This window comes from Myotis nattereri, assembly GCF_964212035.1.
Source record: "Myotis nattereri genome assembly, chromosome: X".
Classification (NCBI taxonomy): domain Eukaryota; kingdom Metazoa; phylum Chordata; class Mammalia; order Chiroptera; family Vespertilionidae; genus Myotis; species Myotis nattereri.
Window position 1 is genome coordinate 66,434,473 of NC_138078.1, and position 10,613 is coordinate 66,445,085.

Sequence of the window (10,613 nt, forward strand, 5' to 3'; positions counted from 1 at the left end):
AATATTTGAAAGCAAATTCAACTGAAAACGCTCCCTAAAGTGCCCGGAGTTGTAAATATTATCAGTTTTCTGGTCATTGCACGGCTTTCCACTGGTAATGTCTGTGATTAAAAACGGCAGGAAATGTAGTAAGAATCTATTTACTTTTATTTCAAGTGTATCTTCCAAGTTTCTAATCGTTTCTGGAAACTCTAATTGCGTATTTTAAGAGTTTTACCACAAGTAGATAGTGTACTTACAAGTCTGTACTAGAACATTAAGGATTTCACCTGAGTCATACAAAAGGCGCAAGAATAATTTGGCCTCAATTGTAAACATAAACAGTATAGTCCTCACTTACAGGCTAACTTCACAACTTTTAACCGTTTAAACAAGAATTTATAATATTTGAAAGCAAATTCATTGAAAACACTCTCTAAAGTGCCCGGCGTTTTAAATATTATCAGTTTTCTGGTTATTTCACGGCTTCCCACTGGTAATGTCTGTGATTAAAAACGGCAGGAAATGTAGTAAGAATCTATTTACTTTTATTTCAAGTGTATCTTCCAAGTTTCTAATCATTTCTGGAAACTCTAATTGCGTATTTTAAGAGTTTTACCACAAGTAGAGAGTGTTCTTACAAGTATGTACTGGAACCGTAATTATTTCACCTGAGTCATAGGAAAGACGCCAGAATAATTCGGCCTCAATTGTAAACATAAGCAGTATAGTCCTCCCTTACAGGATTTCTGCACAAATTTTAAGCCGTATAAACAGGAATTCCTAATATTTGAAAGCAAATTCAACTGAAAACGCTCCCTAAAGTGCCCGGAGTTGTAATTATTATCAGTTTTCTGGTCATTGCACGGCTTACCACTGGTAATGTCTGTGATTAAAAATGGCAGGAAATGTAGTAAGAATCTATTTACTTTTATTTCAAGTGTATCTTCCAAGTTTCTAATCCTTTCTGGAAACTCTAATTGCGTATTTTAAGAGTTTTACCACAAGTAGTGAGTGTACTTACAAGTCTGTACTAGAATATTAAGGATTTCACCTGAGTCATACAAAAGGCGCCAGAATAATTTGGCCTCAATTGTAAACATAAGCAGTATAGTCCTCACTTACAGGCTAACTACACAACTTTTAAGCCCTATAAACAAGAATTTATAATATTTGAAAGCAAATTCAAGTCAAAACGCTCCCTAAAGTGCCCGGCGTTGTAAATATTATCAGTTTTCTGGTTATTTCACGGCTTCCCACTGGTAATGTCTGTGATTAAAAACGGCAGGAAATGTAGTAAGAATCTATTTACTTTTATTTCAAGTGTATCTTCCAAGTTTTTAATCATTTCTGGAAACTCTAATTGCGCATTTTAAGAGTTTTACCACAATTAGAGAGTGTACTTACAAGTCTGTACTAGAACATTAAGGATTTCACCTGAGTCATACAAAAGACGCCAGAATAATTTGGCCTCAATTGTAAACATAAGCAGTATAGTCCTCACTTACAGGCTAACTACACAACTTTTAAGCCGTATAAACAAGAATTTATAATATTTGAAAGCAAATTCAAGTGAAAACGCTCCCTAAAGTGCCCGGCGTTGTAAATATTATCAGTTTTCTGGTTATTTCACGGCTTCCCACTGGTAATGTCTGTGATTAAAAACGGCAGGAAATGTAGTAAGAATCTATTTACTTTTATTTCAAGTGTATCTTCCAAGTTTTTAATCATTTCTGGAAACTCTAATTGCGCATTTTAAGAGCTTTACCACAATTAGAGAGTGTACTTACAAGTCTGTACTAGAACATTAAGGATTTCACCTGAGTCATACAAAAGACGCCAGAATAATTTGGCCTCAATTGTAAACATAAGCAGTATAGTCCTCACTTACAGGCTAACTACACAACTTTTAACCCGTATAAACAAGAATTTACAATATTTGAAAGCAAATTCAAGTGAAAACGCTCCCTAAAGTGTCCGGCGTTGTAAATATTATCAGTTTTCTGGTTATTTCACGGCTTCCCACTGGTAATGTCTGTGATTAAAACCGGCAGGAAATGTAGTAAGAATCTATTTACTTTTATTTCAAGTGTATCTTCCAAGTTTCTAATCGTTTCTGGAAACTCTAATTGCGTATTTTAAGAGTTTTACCACAAGTAGAGAGTGTTCTTACAAGTATGTACTGGAACCATAATTATTTCACCTGAGTCATACGATAGACGCCAGAATAATTTGGCCTCAATTGTCAACAAAAGCAGTATAGTCCTCACTTACAGGCTTTCTGCACAAATTTTAAGCCGTATAAACAAGAATTCCTAATATTTGAAAGAAAATTCAGGTGAAAACGCTCCCTAAAGTGCCCAGAGTTGTGAATATTATCAGTTTTCTGGTCATTTCACGGCTTTCCACGGGTAATGTGTGTGATTAAAAACGGCAGGAAATGTAGTAAGAATCTATTTACTTTTATTTCCAGTGTATCTTCCAAGTTTCTAATCATTTCTGGAAACTCTAATTGCGTATTTTAAGAGTTTTACCACAAGTAGTGAGTGTTCTTACAAGTATGTACTGGAACCATACGTATTTCACCTGAGTCATAGGAAAGACGCCAGAATAATTCGGCCTCAATTGTAAACATAAGCAGTATAGTCCTCCCTTACAGGTTTTCTGCACAAATTTTAAGCCGTATAAACAGGAATTCCTAATATTTGGAAGCAAATTCAACTGAAAACGCTCCCTAAAGTGCCCGGAGTTGTAAATATTATCAGTTTTCTGGTCATTTTCGGCTTTCCACGGGTAATGTCTGTGATTAAAAACGGCAGGAAATTTAGTAAGAATCTATTTACTTTTATTTCAAGTGTATCTTCCAAGTTTCTAATCATTTCTGGAAACTCTAATTGCGTATTTTAAGAGTTTTACCACAATTAGAGAGTGTTCTTACAAGTCTGTTCTAGAACCCTAAGGATTTCACCTGAGTCATACAGAAGGCGCCAGAATAATTTGGCCTCAATTGTAAACATAAGCAGTATAGTCCTCACTTACAGGCTAACTACACAACTTTATGCCCTATAAACAAGAATTTATAATATTTGAAAGCAAATTCAAGTCAAAACGCTCCCTAAAGTGCCCGGCGTTGTAAATATTATCAGTTTTCTGATTATTTCCCGGCTTCCCACTGGTAATGTCTGTGATTTAAAACGGCAGGAAATGTAGTAAGAATCTATTTACTTTTATTTCAAGTGTATCTTCCAAGTTTCTAATCATTTCTGGAAACTCTAATTGCGTATTTTAAGAGTTTTACCACAAGTAGAGAGTGTTCTTACAAGTATGTACTGGAACCGTAATTATTTCACCTGAGTCATACGATAGACGCCACAATAATTCGGCCTCAATTGTAAACATAAGCAGTATAGTCCTCCCTTACAGGATTTCTGCACAAATTTTAAGCCGTATAAACAGGAATTCCTAATATTTGAAAGCAAATTCAACTGAAAACGCTCCCTAAAGTGCCCTGAGTTGTAAATATTATCAGTTTTCTGGTCATTGCACGGCTTACCACTGGTAATGTCTGTGATTAAAAACGGCAGGAAATGTAGTAAGAATCTATTTACTTTTATTTCAAGTGTATCTTCCAAGTTTTTAATCATTTCTGGAAACTCTAATTGCGCATTTTAAGAGTTTTACCACAATTAGAGAGTGTACTTACAAGTCTGTACTAGAACATTAAGGATTTCACCTGAGTCATACAAAAGACGCCAGAATAATTTGGCCTCAATTGTAAACATAAGCAGTATAGTCCTCACTTACAGGCTAACTACACAACTTTTAAGCCCTATAAACAGGAATTTATAATATTTGAAAGCAAATTCAAGTCAAAACGCTCCCTAAAGTGCCCGGCGTTGTAAATATTATCAGTTTTCTGGTTATTTCACGGCTTCCCACTGGTAATGTCTGTGAATAAAAACGGCAGGAAATGTAGTAAGAATCTATTTACTTTTATTTCAAGTGTATCTTCCAAGTTTCTAATCATTTCTGGAAACTCTAATTGCGTATTTTAAGAGTTTTACCACAAGTCGAGAGTGTTCTTTCAAGTATGTACTGGAACCATAAGTATTTCACCTGAGTCATACCAAAGACGCCAGAATAATTCGGCATCAATTGTAAACATAAGCAGTATAGTCCTCACTTACAGGCTTCCTACACAAATTTTAAGCTGTTTAAACCAGAATTCCCAATATTTGAAAGCAAATTCAAATGAAAACGCTCCCTAAAGTGCCCGGAGTTGTAAATATTATCAGTTTTCTGGTCATTGCACGGCTTTCCACTGGTAATGTCTGTGATTAAAAACGGCAGGAAATGTAGTAAGAATCTATTTACTTTTATTTCAAGTGTATCTTCCAAGTTTCTAATCCTTTCTGGAAACTCTAATTGCGCATTTTAAGAGTTTTACCACAATTAGGGAGTGTACTTACAAGTCTGTACTAGAACCTTAAGGATTTCACCTGAGTCATACAAAAGACGCCAGAATAATTTGTCCTCAATTGTAAACATAAGCAGTATAGTCCTCACTTACAGGCTAACTTCACAACTTTTAACCGTATAAACAAGAATTTATAATATTTGAAAGCAAATTCAAGTGAAAACGCTCCCTAAAGTGCCCGGAGTTGTAAATATTATCAGTTTTCTGGTTATTTCACGGCTTCCCACTGGTAATGTCTGTGATTAAAAACGGCAGGAAATGTAGTAAGAATCTATTTACTTTTATTTCAAGTGTATCTTCCAAGTTTCTAATCATTTCTGGAAACTCTAATTGCGTATTTTAAGAGTTTTACCACAAGTAGTGAGTGTTCTTACAAGTATGTACTGGAACCGTACGTATTTCACCTGAGTCATACGAAAGACGCCAGAATAATTCGGCCTCAATTGTAAACATAAGCAGTATAGTCCTCCCTTACAGGATTTCTGCACAAATTTTAAGCCGTATAAACAGGAATTCCTAATATTTGAAAGCAAATTCAACTGAAAACGCTCCCTAAAGTGCCCGGAGTTGTAAATATTATCAGTTTTCTGGTCATTGCACGGCTTTCCACTGGTAATGTCTGTGATTAAAAACGGCAGGAAATGTAGTAAGAATCTATATACTTTTATTTCAAGTGTATCTTCCAAGTTTCTAATCGTTTCTGGAAACTCTAATTGCGTATTTTAAGAGTTTTACCACAAGTAGATAGTGTACTTACAAGTCTGTACTAGAACATTAAGGATTTCACCTGAGTCATACAAAAGGCGCAAGAATAATTTGGCCTCAATTGTAAACATAAACAGTATAGTCCTCACTTACAGGCTAACTTCACAACTTTTAACCGTATAAACAAGAATTTATAATATTTGAAAGCAAATTCAAGTCAAAACGCTCCCTAAAGTGCCCGGCGTTGTAAATATTATCAGTTTTCTGGTTATTTCACGGCTTCCCACTGGTAATGTCTGTGAATAAAAACGGCAGGAAATGTAGTAAGAATCTATTTACTTTTATTTCAAGTGTATCTTCCAAGTTTCTAATCATTTCTGGAAACTCTAATTGCGTATTTTAAGAGTTTTACCACAAGTAGAGAGTGTTCTTTCAAGTATGTACTGGAACCGTAAGTATTTCACCTGAGTCATACCAAAGACGCCAGAATAATTCGGCATCAATTGTAAACATAAGCAGTATAGTCCTCACTTACAGGCTTTCTACACAAATTTTAAGCTGTTTAAACCAGAATTCCCAATATTTGAAAGCAAATTCAAATGAAAACGCTCCCTAAAGTGCCCGGAGTTGTAAATATTATCAGTTTTCTGGGGATTCCACGGCTTTCCACTGGTAATGTCTGTGATTAAAAACGGCAGGAAATGTAGTAAGAATCTATTTAATTTTATTTCAAGTGCATCTTCCAAGTTTCTAATCGTTTCTTGAAACTCTAATTGCGTATTTTAAGAGTTTTACCACAAGTAGAGAGTGTTCTTACAAGTATGTACTGGAACCGTAATTATTTCACCTGAGTCATACGATAGACGCCAGAATAATTCGGCCTCAATTGAAAACATAAGCAGTATAGTCCTCCCTTACAGGCTTTCTGCACAAATTTTAAGCCGTATAAACAAGAATTCCTAATATTTGAAAGCAAATTCAACTGAAAACGCTCCCTAAAGTGCCCGGAGTTGTAAATATTATCAGTTTTCTGGTCATTTCACGGCTTTCCACGGGTAATGTCTGTGATTAAAAACGGCAGGAAAGGTAGTAAGAATCTATTTACTTTTATTTCAAGTGTATCTTCCAAGTTTTTAATCATTTCTGGAAACTCTAATTGCGCATTTTAAGAGTTTTACCACAATTAGAGAGTGTACTTACAAGTCTCTACTAGAACCTTAAGGATTTCACCTGAGTCATACAAAAGACGCCAGAATAATTTGGCCTCAATTGTAAACATAAGCAGTATAGTACTCCCTTACAGGCTTTCTGCACAAATTTTAAGCCGTATAAACAAGAATTCCTAATATTTGAAAGAAAATTCAAGTGCAAACGCTCCCTAAAGTGCCCAGAGTTGTAAATATTATCAGTTTTCTGGTCATTTCACGGCTTTCCACGGGTAATGTCTGTGATTAAAAACGGCAGGAAATGTAGTAAGAATCTATTTACTTTTATTTCAAGTGTATCTTCCAAGTTTCTAATCATTTCTGGAAACTCTAATTGCGCATTTTAAGAGTTTTACCACAATTAGAGAGTGTACTTACAAGTCTGTACTAGAACCTTAAGGATTTCACCTGAGTCATACAAAAGACGCCAGAATAATTTGGCCTAAATTGTAAACATAAGCAGTATAGTCCTCACTTACAGGCTAACTTCACAACTTTTAACCGTATAAACAAGAATTTATAATATTTGAAAGCAAATTCAAGTGAAAACGCTCCCTAAAGTGCCCGGCGTTGTAAATATTATCAGTTTTCTGGTTATTTCACGGCTTCCCACTGGTAATGTCTGTGATTAAAAACGGCAGGAAATGTAGTAAGAATCTATTTACTTTTATTTCAAGTGTATCTTCCAAGTTTCTAATCATTTCTGGAAACTCTAATTGCGTATTTTAAGAGTTTTACCACAAGTAGTGAGTGTTCTTACAAGTATGTACTGGAACCGTACGTATTTCACCTGAGTCATACGAAAGACGCCAGAATAATTCGGCCTCAATTGTAAACATAAGCAGTATAGTCCTCCCTTACAGGCTTTCTGCACAAATTTTAAGCCGTATAAACAGGAATTCCTAATATTTGAAAGCAAATTCAACTGAAAACGCTCCCTAAAGTGCCCGGAGTTGTAAATATTATCAGTTTTCTGGTCATTGCACGGCTTTCCACTGGTAATGTCTGTGATTAAAAACGGCAGGAAATGTAGTAAGAATCTATTTACTTTTATTTCAAGTGTATCTTCCAAGTTTCTAATCGTTTCTGGAAACTCTAATTGCGTATTTTAAGAGTTTTACCACAAGTAGATAGTGTACTTACAAGTCTGTACTAGAACATTAAGGATTTCACCTGAGTCATACAAAAGGCGCAAGAATAATTTGGCCTCAATTGTAAACATAAACAGTATAGTCCTCACTTACAGGCTAACTTCACAACTTTTAACCGTATAAACAAGAATTTATAATATTTGAAAGCAAATTCAAGTGAAAACGCTCTCTAAAGTGCCCGGCGTTTTAAATATTATCAGTTTTCTGGTTATTTCACGGCTTCCCACTGGTAATGTCTGTGATTAAAACCGGCAGGAAATGTAGTAAGAATCTATTTACTTTTATTTCAAGTGTATCTTCCAAGTTTCTAATCGTTTCTGGAAACTCTAATTGCGTATTTTAAGAGTTTTACCACAAGTAGAGAGTGTTCTTACAAGTATGTACTGGAACCGTAATTATTTCACCTGAGTCATACGATAGACGCCAGAATAATTTGGCCTCAATTGTCAACAAAAGCAGTATAGTCCTCATTTACAGGTTTTCTGCACAAATTTTAAGCCGTATAAACAAGAATTCCTAATATTTGAAAGAAAATTCAAGTGAAAACGCTCCCTAAAGTGCCCAGAGTTGTAAAAATTATCAGTTTTCTGGTCATTTCACGGCTTTCCACGGGTAATGTGTGTGATTAAAAACGGCAGGAAATGTAGTAAGAATCTATTTACTTTTATTTCAAGTGCATCTTCCAAGTTTCTAATCGTTTCTGGAAACTCTAATTGCGTATTTTAAGAGTTTTACCACAAGTAGAGAGTGTTCTTCCAAGTATGTACTGGAACCGTAATTATTTCACCTGAGTCATACGATAGACGCCAGAATATGTGGGCCTCAATTGAAAACATAAGCAGTATAGTCCTCCCTTACAGGCTTTCTGCACAAATTTTAAGCCGTATAAACAGGAATTCCTAATATTTGAAAGCAAATTCAACTGAAAACGCTCCCTAAAGTGCCCTGAGTTGTAAATATTATCAGTTTTCTGGTCATTGCACGGCTTACCACTGGTAATGTCTGTGATTAAAAACGGCAGGAAATGTAGTAAGAATCTATTTACTTTTATTTCAAGTGTATCTTCCAAGTTTTTAATCATTTCTGGAAACTCTAATTGCGCATTTTAAGAGTTTTACCACAATTAGAGAGTGTACTTACAAGTCTGTACTAGAACATTAAGGATTTCACCTGAGTCATACAAAAGACGCCAGAATAATTTGGCCTCAATTGTAAACATAAGCAGTATAGTCCTCACTTACAGGCTAACTACACAACTTTTAAGCCCTATAAACAGGAATTTATAATATTTGAAAGCAAATTCAAGTCAAAACGCTCCCTAAAGTGCCCGGCGTTGTAAATATTATCAGTTTTCTGGTTATTTCACGGCTTCCCACTGGTAATGTCTGTGAATAAAAACGGCAGGAAATGTAGTAAGAATCTATTTACTTTTATTTCAAGTGTTTCTTCCAAGTTTCTAATCATTTCTGGAAACTCTAATTGCGTATTTTAAGAGTTTTACCACAAGTCGAGAGTGTTCTTTCAAGTATGTACTGGAACCATAAGTATTTCACCTGAGTCATACCAAAGACGCCAGAATAATTCGGCATCAATTGTAAACATAAGCAGTATAGTCCTCACTTACAGGCTTCCTACACAAATTTTAAGCTGTTTAAACCAGAATTCCCAATATTTGAAAGCAAATTCAAATGAAAACGCTCCCTAAAGTGCCCGGAGTTGTAAATATTATCAGTTTTCTGGTCATTGCACGGCTTTCCACTGGTAATGTCTGTGATTAAAAACGGCAGGAAATGTAGTAAGAATCTATTTACTTTTATTTCAAGTGTATCTTCCAAGTTTCTAATCCTTTCTGGAAACTCTAATTGCGCATTTTAAGAGTTTTACCACAATTAGGGAGTGTACTTACAAGTCTGTACTAGAACCTTAAGGATTTCACCTGAGTCATACAAAAGACGCCAGAATAATTTGTCCTCAATTGTAAACATAAGCAGTATAGTCCTCACTTACAGGCTAACTTCACAACTTTTAACCGTATAAACAAGAATTTATAATATTTGAAAGCAAATTCAAGTGAAAACGCTCCCTAAAGTGCCCGGAGTTGTAAATATTATCAGTTTTCTGGTTATTTCACGGCTTCCCACTGGTAATGTCTGTGATTAAAAACGGCAGGAAATGTAGTAAGAATCTATTTACTTTTATTTCAAGTGTATCTTCCAAGTTTCTAATCATTTCTGGAAACTCTAATTGCGTATTTTAAGAGTTTTACCACAAGTAGTGAGTGTTCTTACAAGTATGTACTGGAACCGTACGTATTTCACCTGAGTCATACGAAAGACGCCAGAATAATTCGGCCTCAATTGTAAACATAAGCAGTATAGTCCTCCCTTACAGGATTTCTGCACAAATTTTAAGCCATATAAACAGGAATTCCTAATATTTGAAAGCAAATTCAACTGAAAACGCTCCCTAAAGTGCCCGGAGTTGTAAATATTATCAGTTTTCTGGTCATTGCACGGCTTTCCACTGGTAATGTCTGTGATTAAAAACGGCAGGAAATGTAGTAAGAATCTATTTACTTTTATTTCAAGTGTATCTTCCAAGTTTCTAATCGTTTCTGGAAACTCTAATTGCGTATTTTAAGAGTTTTACCACAAGTAGATAGTGTACTTACAAGTCTGTACTAGAACATTAAGGATTTCACCTGAGTCATACAAAAGGCGCAAGAATAATTTGGCCTCAATTGTAAACATAAACAGTATAGTCCTCACTTACAGGCTAACTTCACAACTTTTAACCGTATAAACAAGAATTTATAATATTTGAAAGCAAATTCAAGTCAAAACGCTCCCTAAAGTGCCCGGCGTTGTAAATATTATCAGTTTTCTGGTTATTTCACGGCTTCCCACTGGTAATGTCTGTGAATAAAAACGGCAGGAAATGTAGTAAGAATCTATTTACTTTTATTTCAAGTGTATCTTCCAAGTTTCTAATCATTTCTGGAAACTCTAATTGCGTATTTTAAGAGTTTTACCACAAGTAGAGAGTGTTCTTTCAAGTATGTACTGGAACCGTAAGTATTTCACCTGAGTCATACCA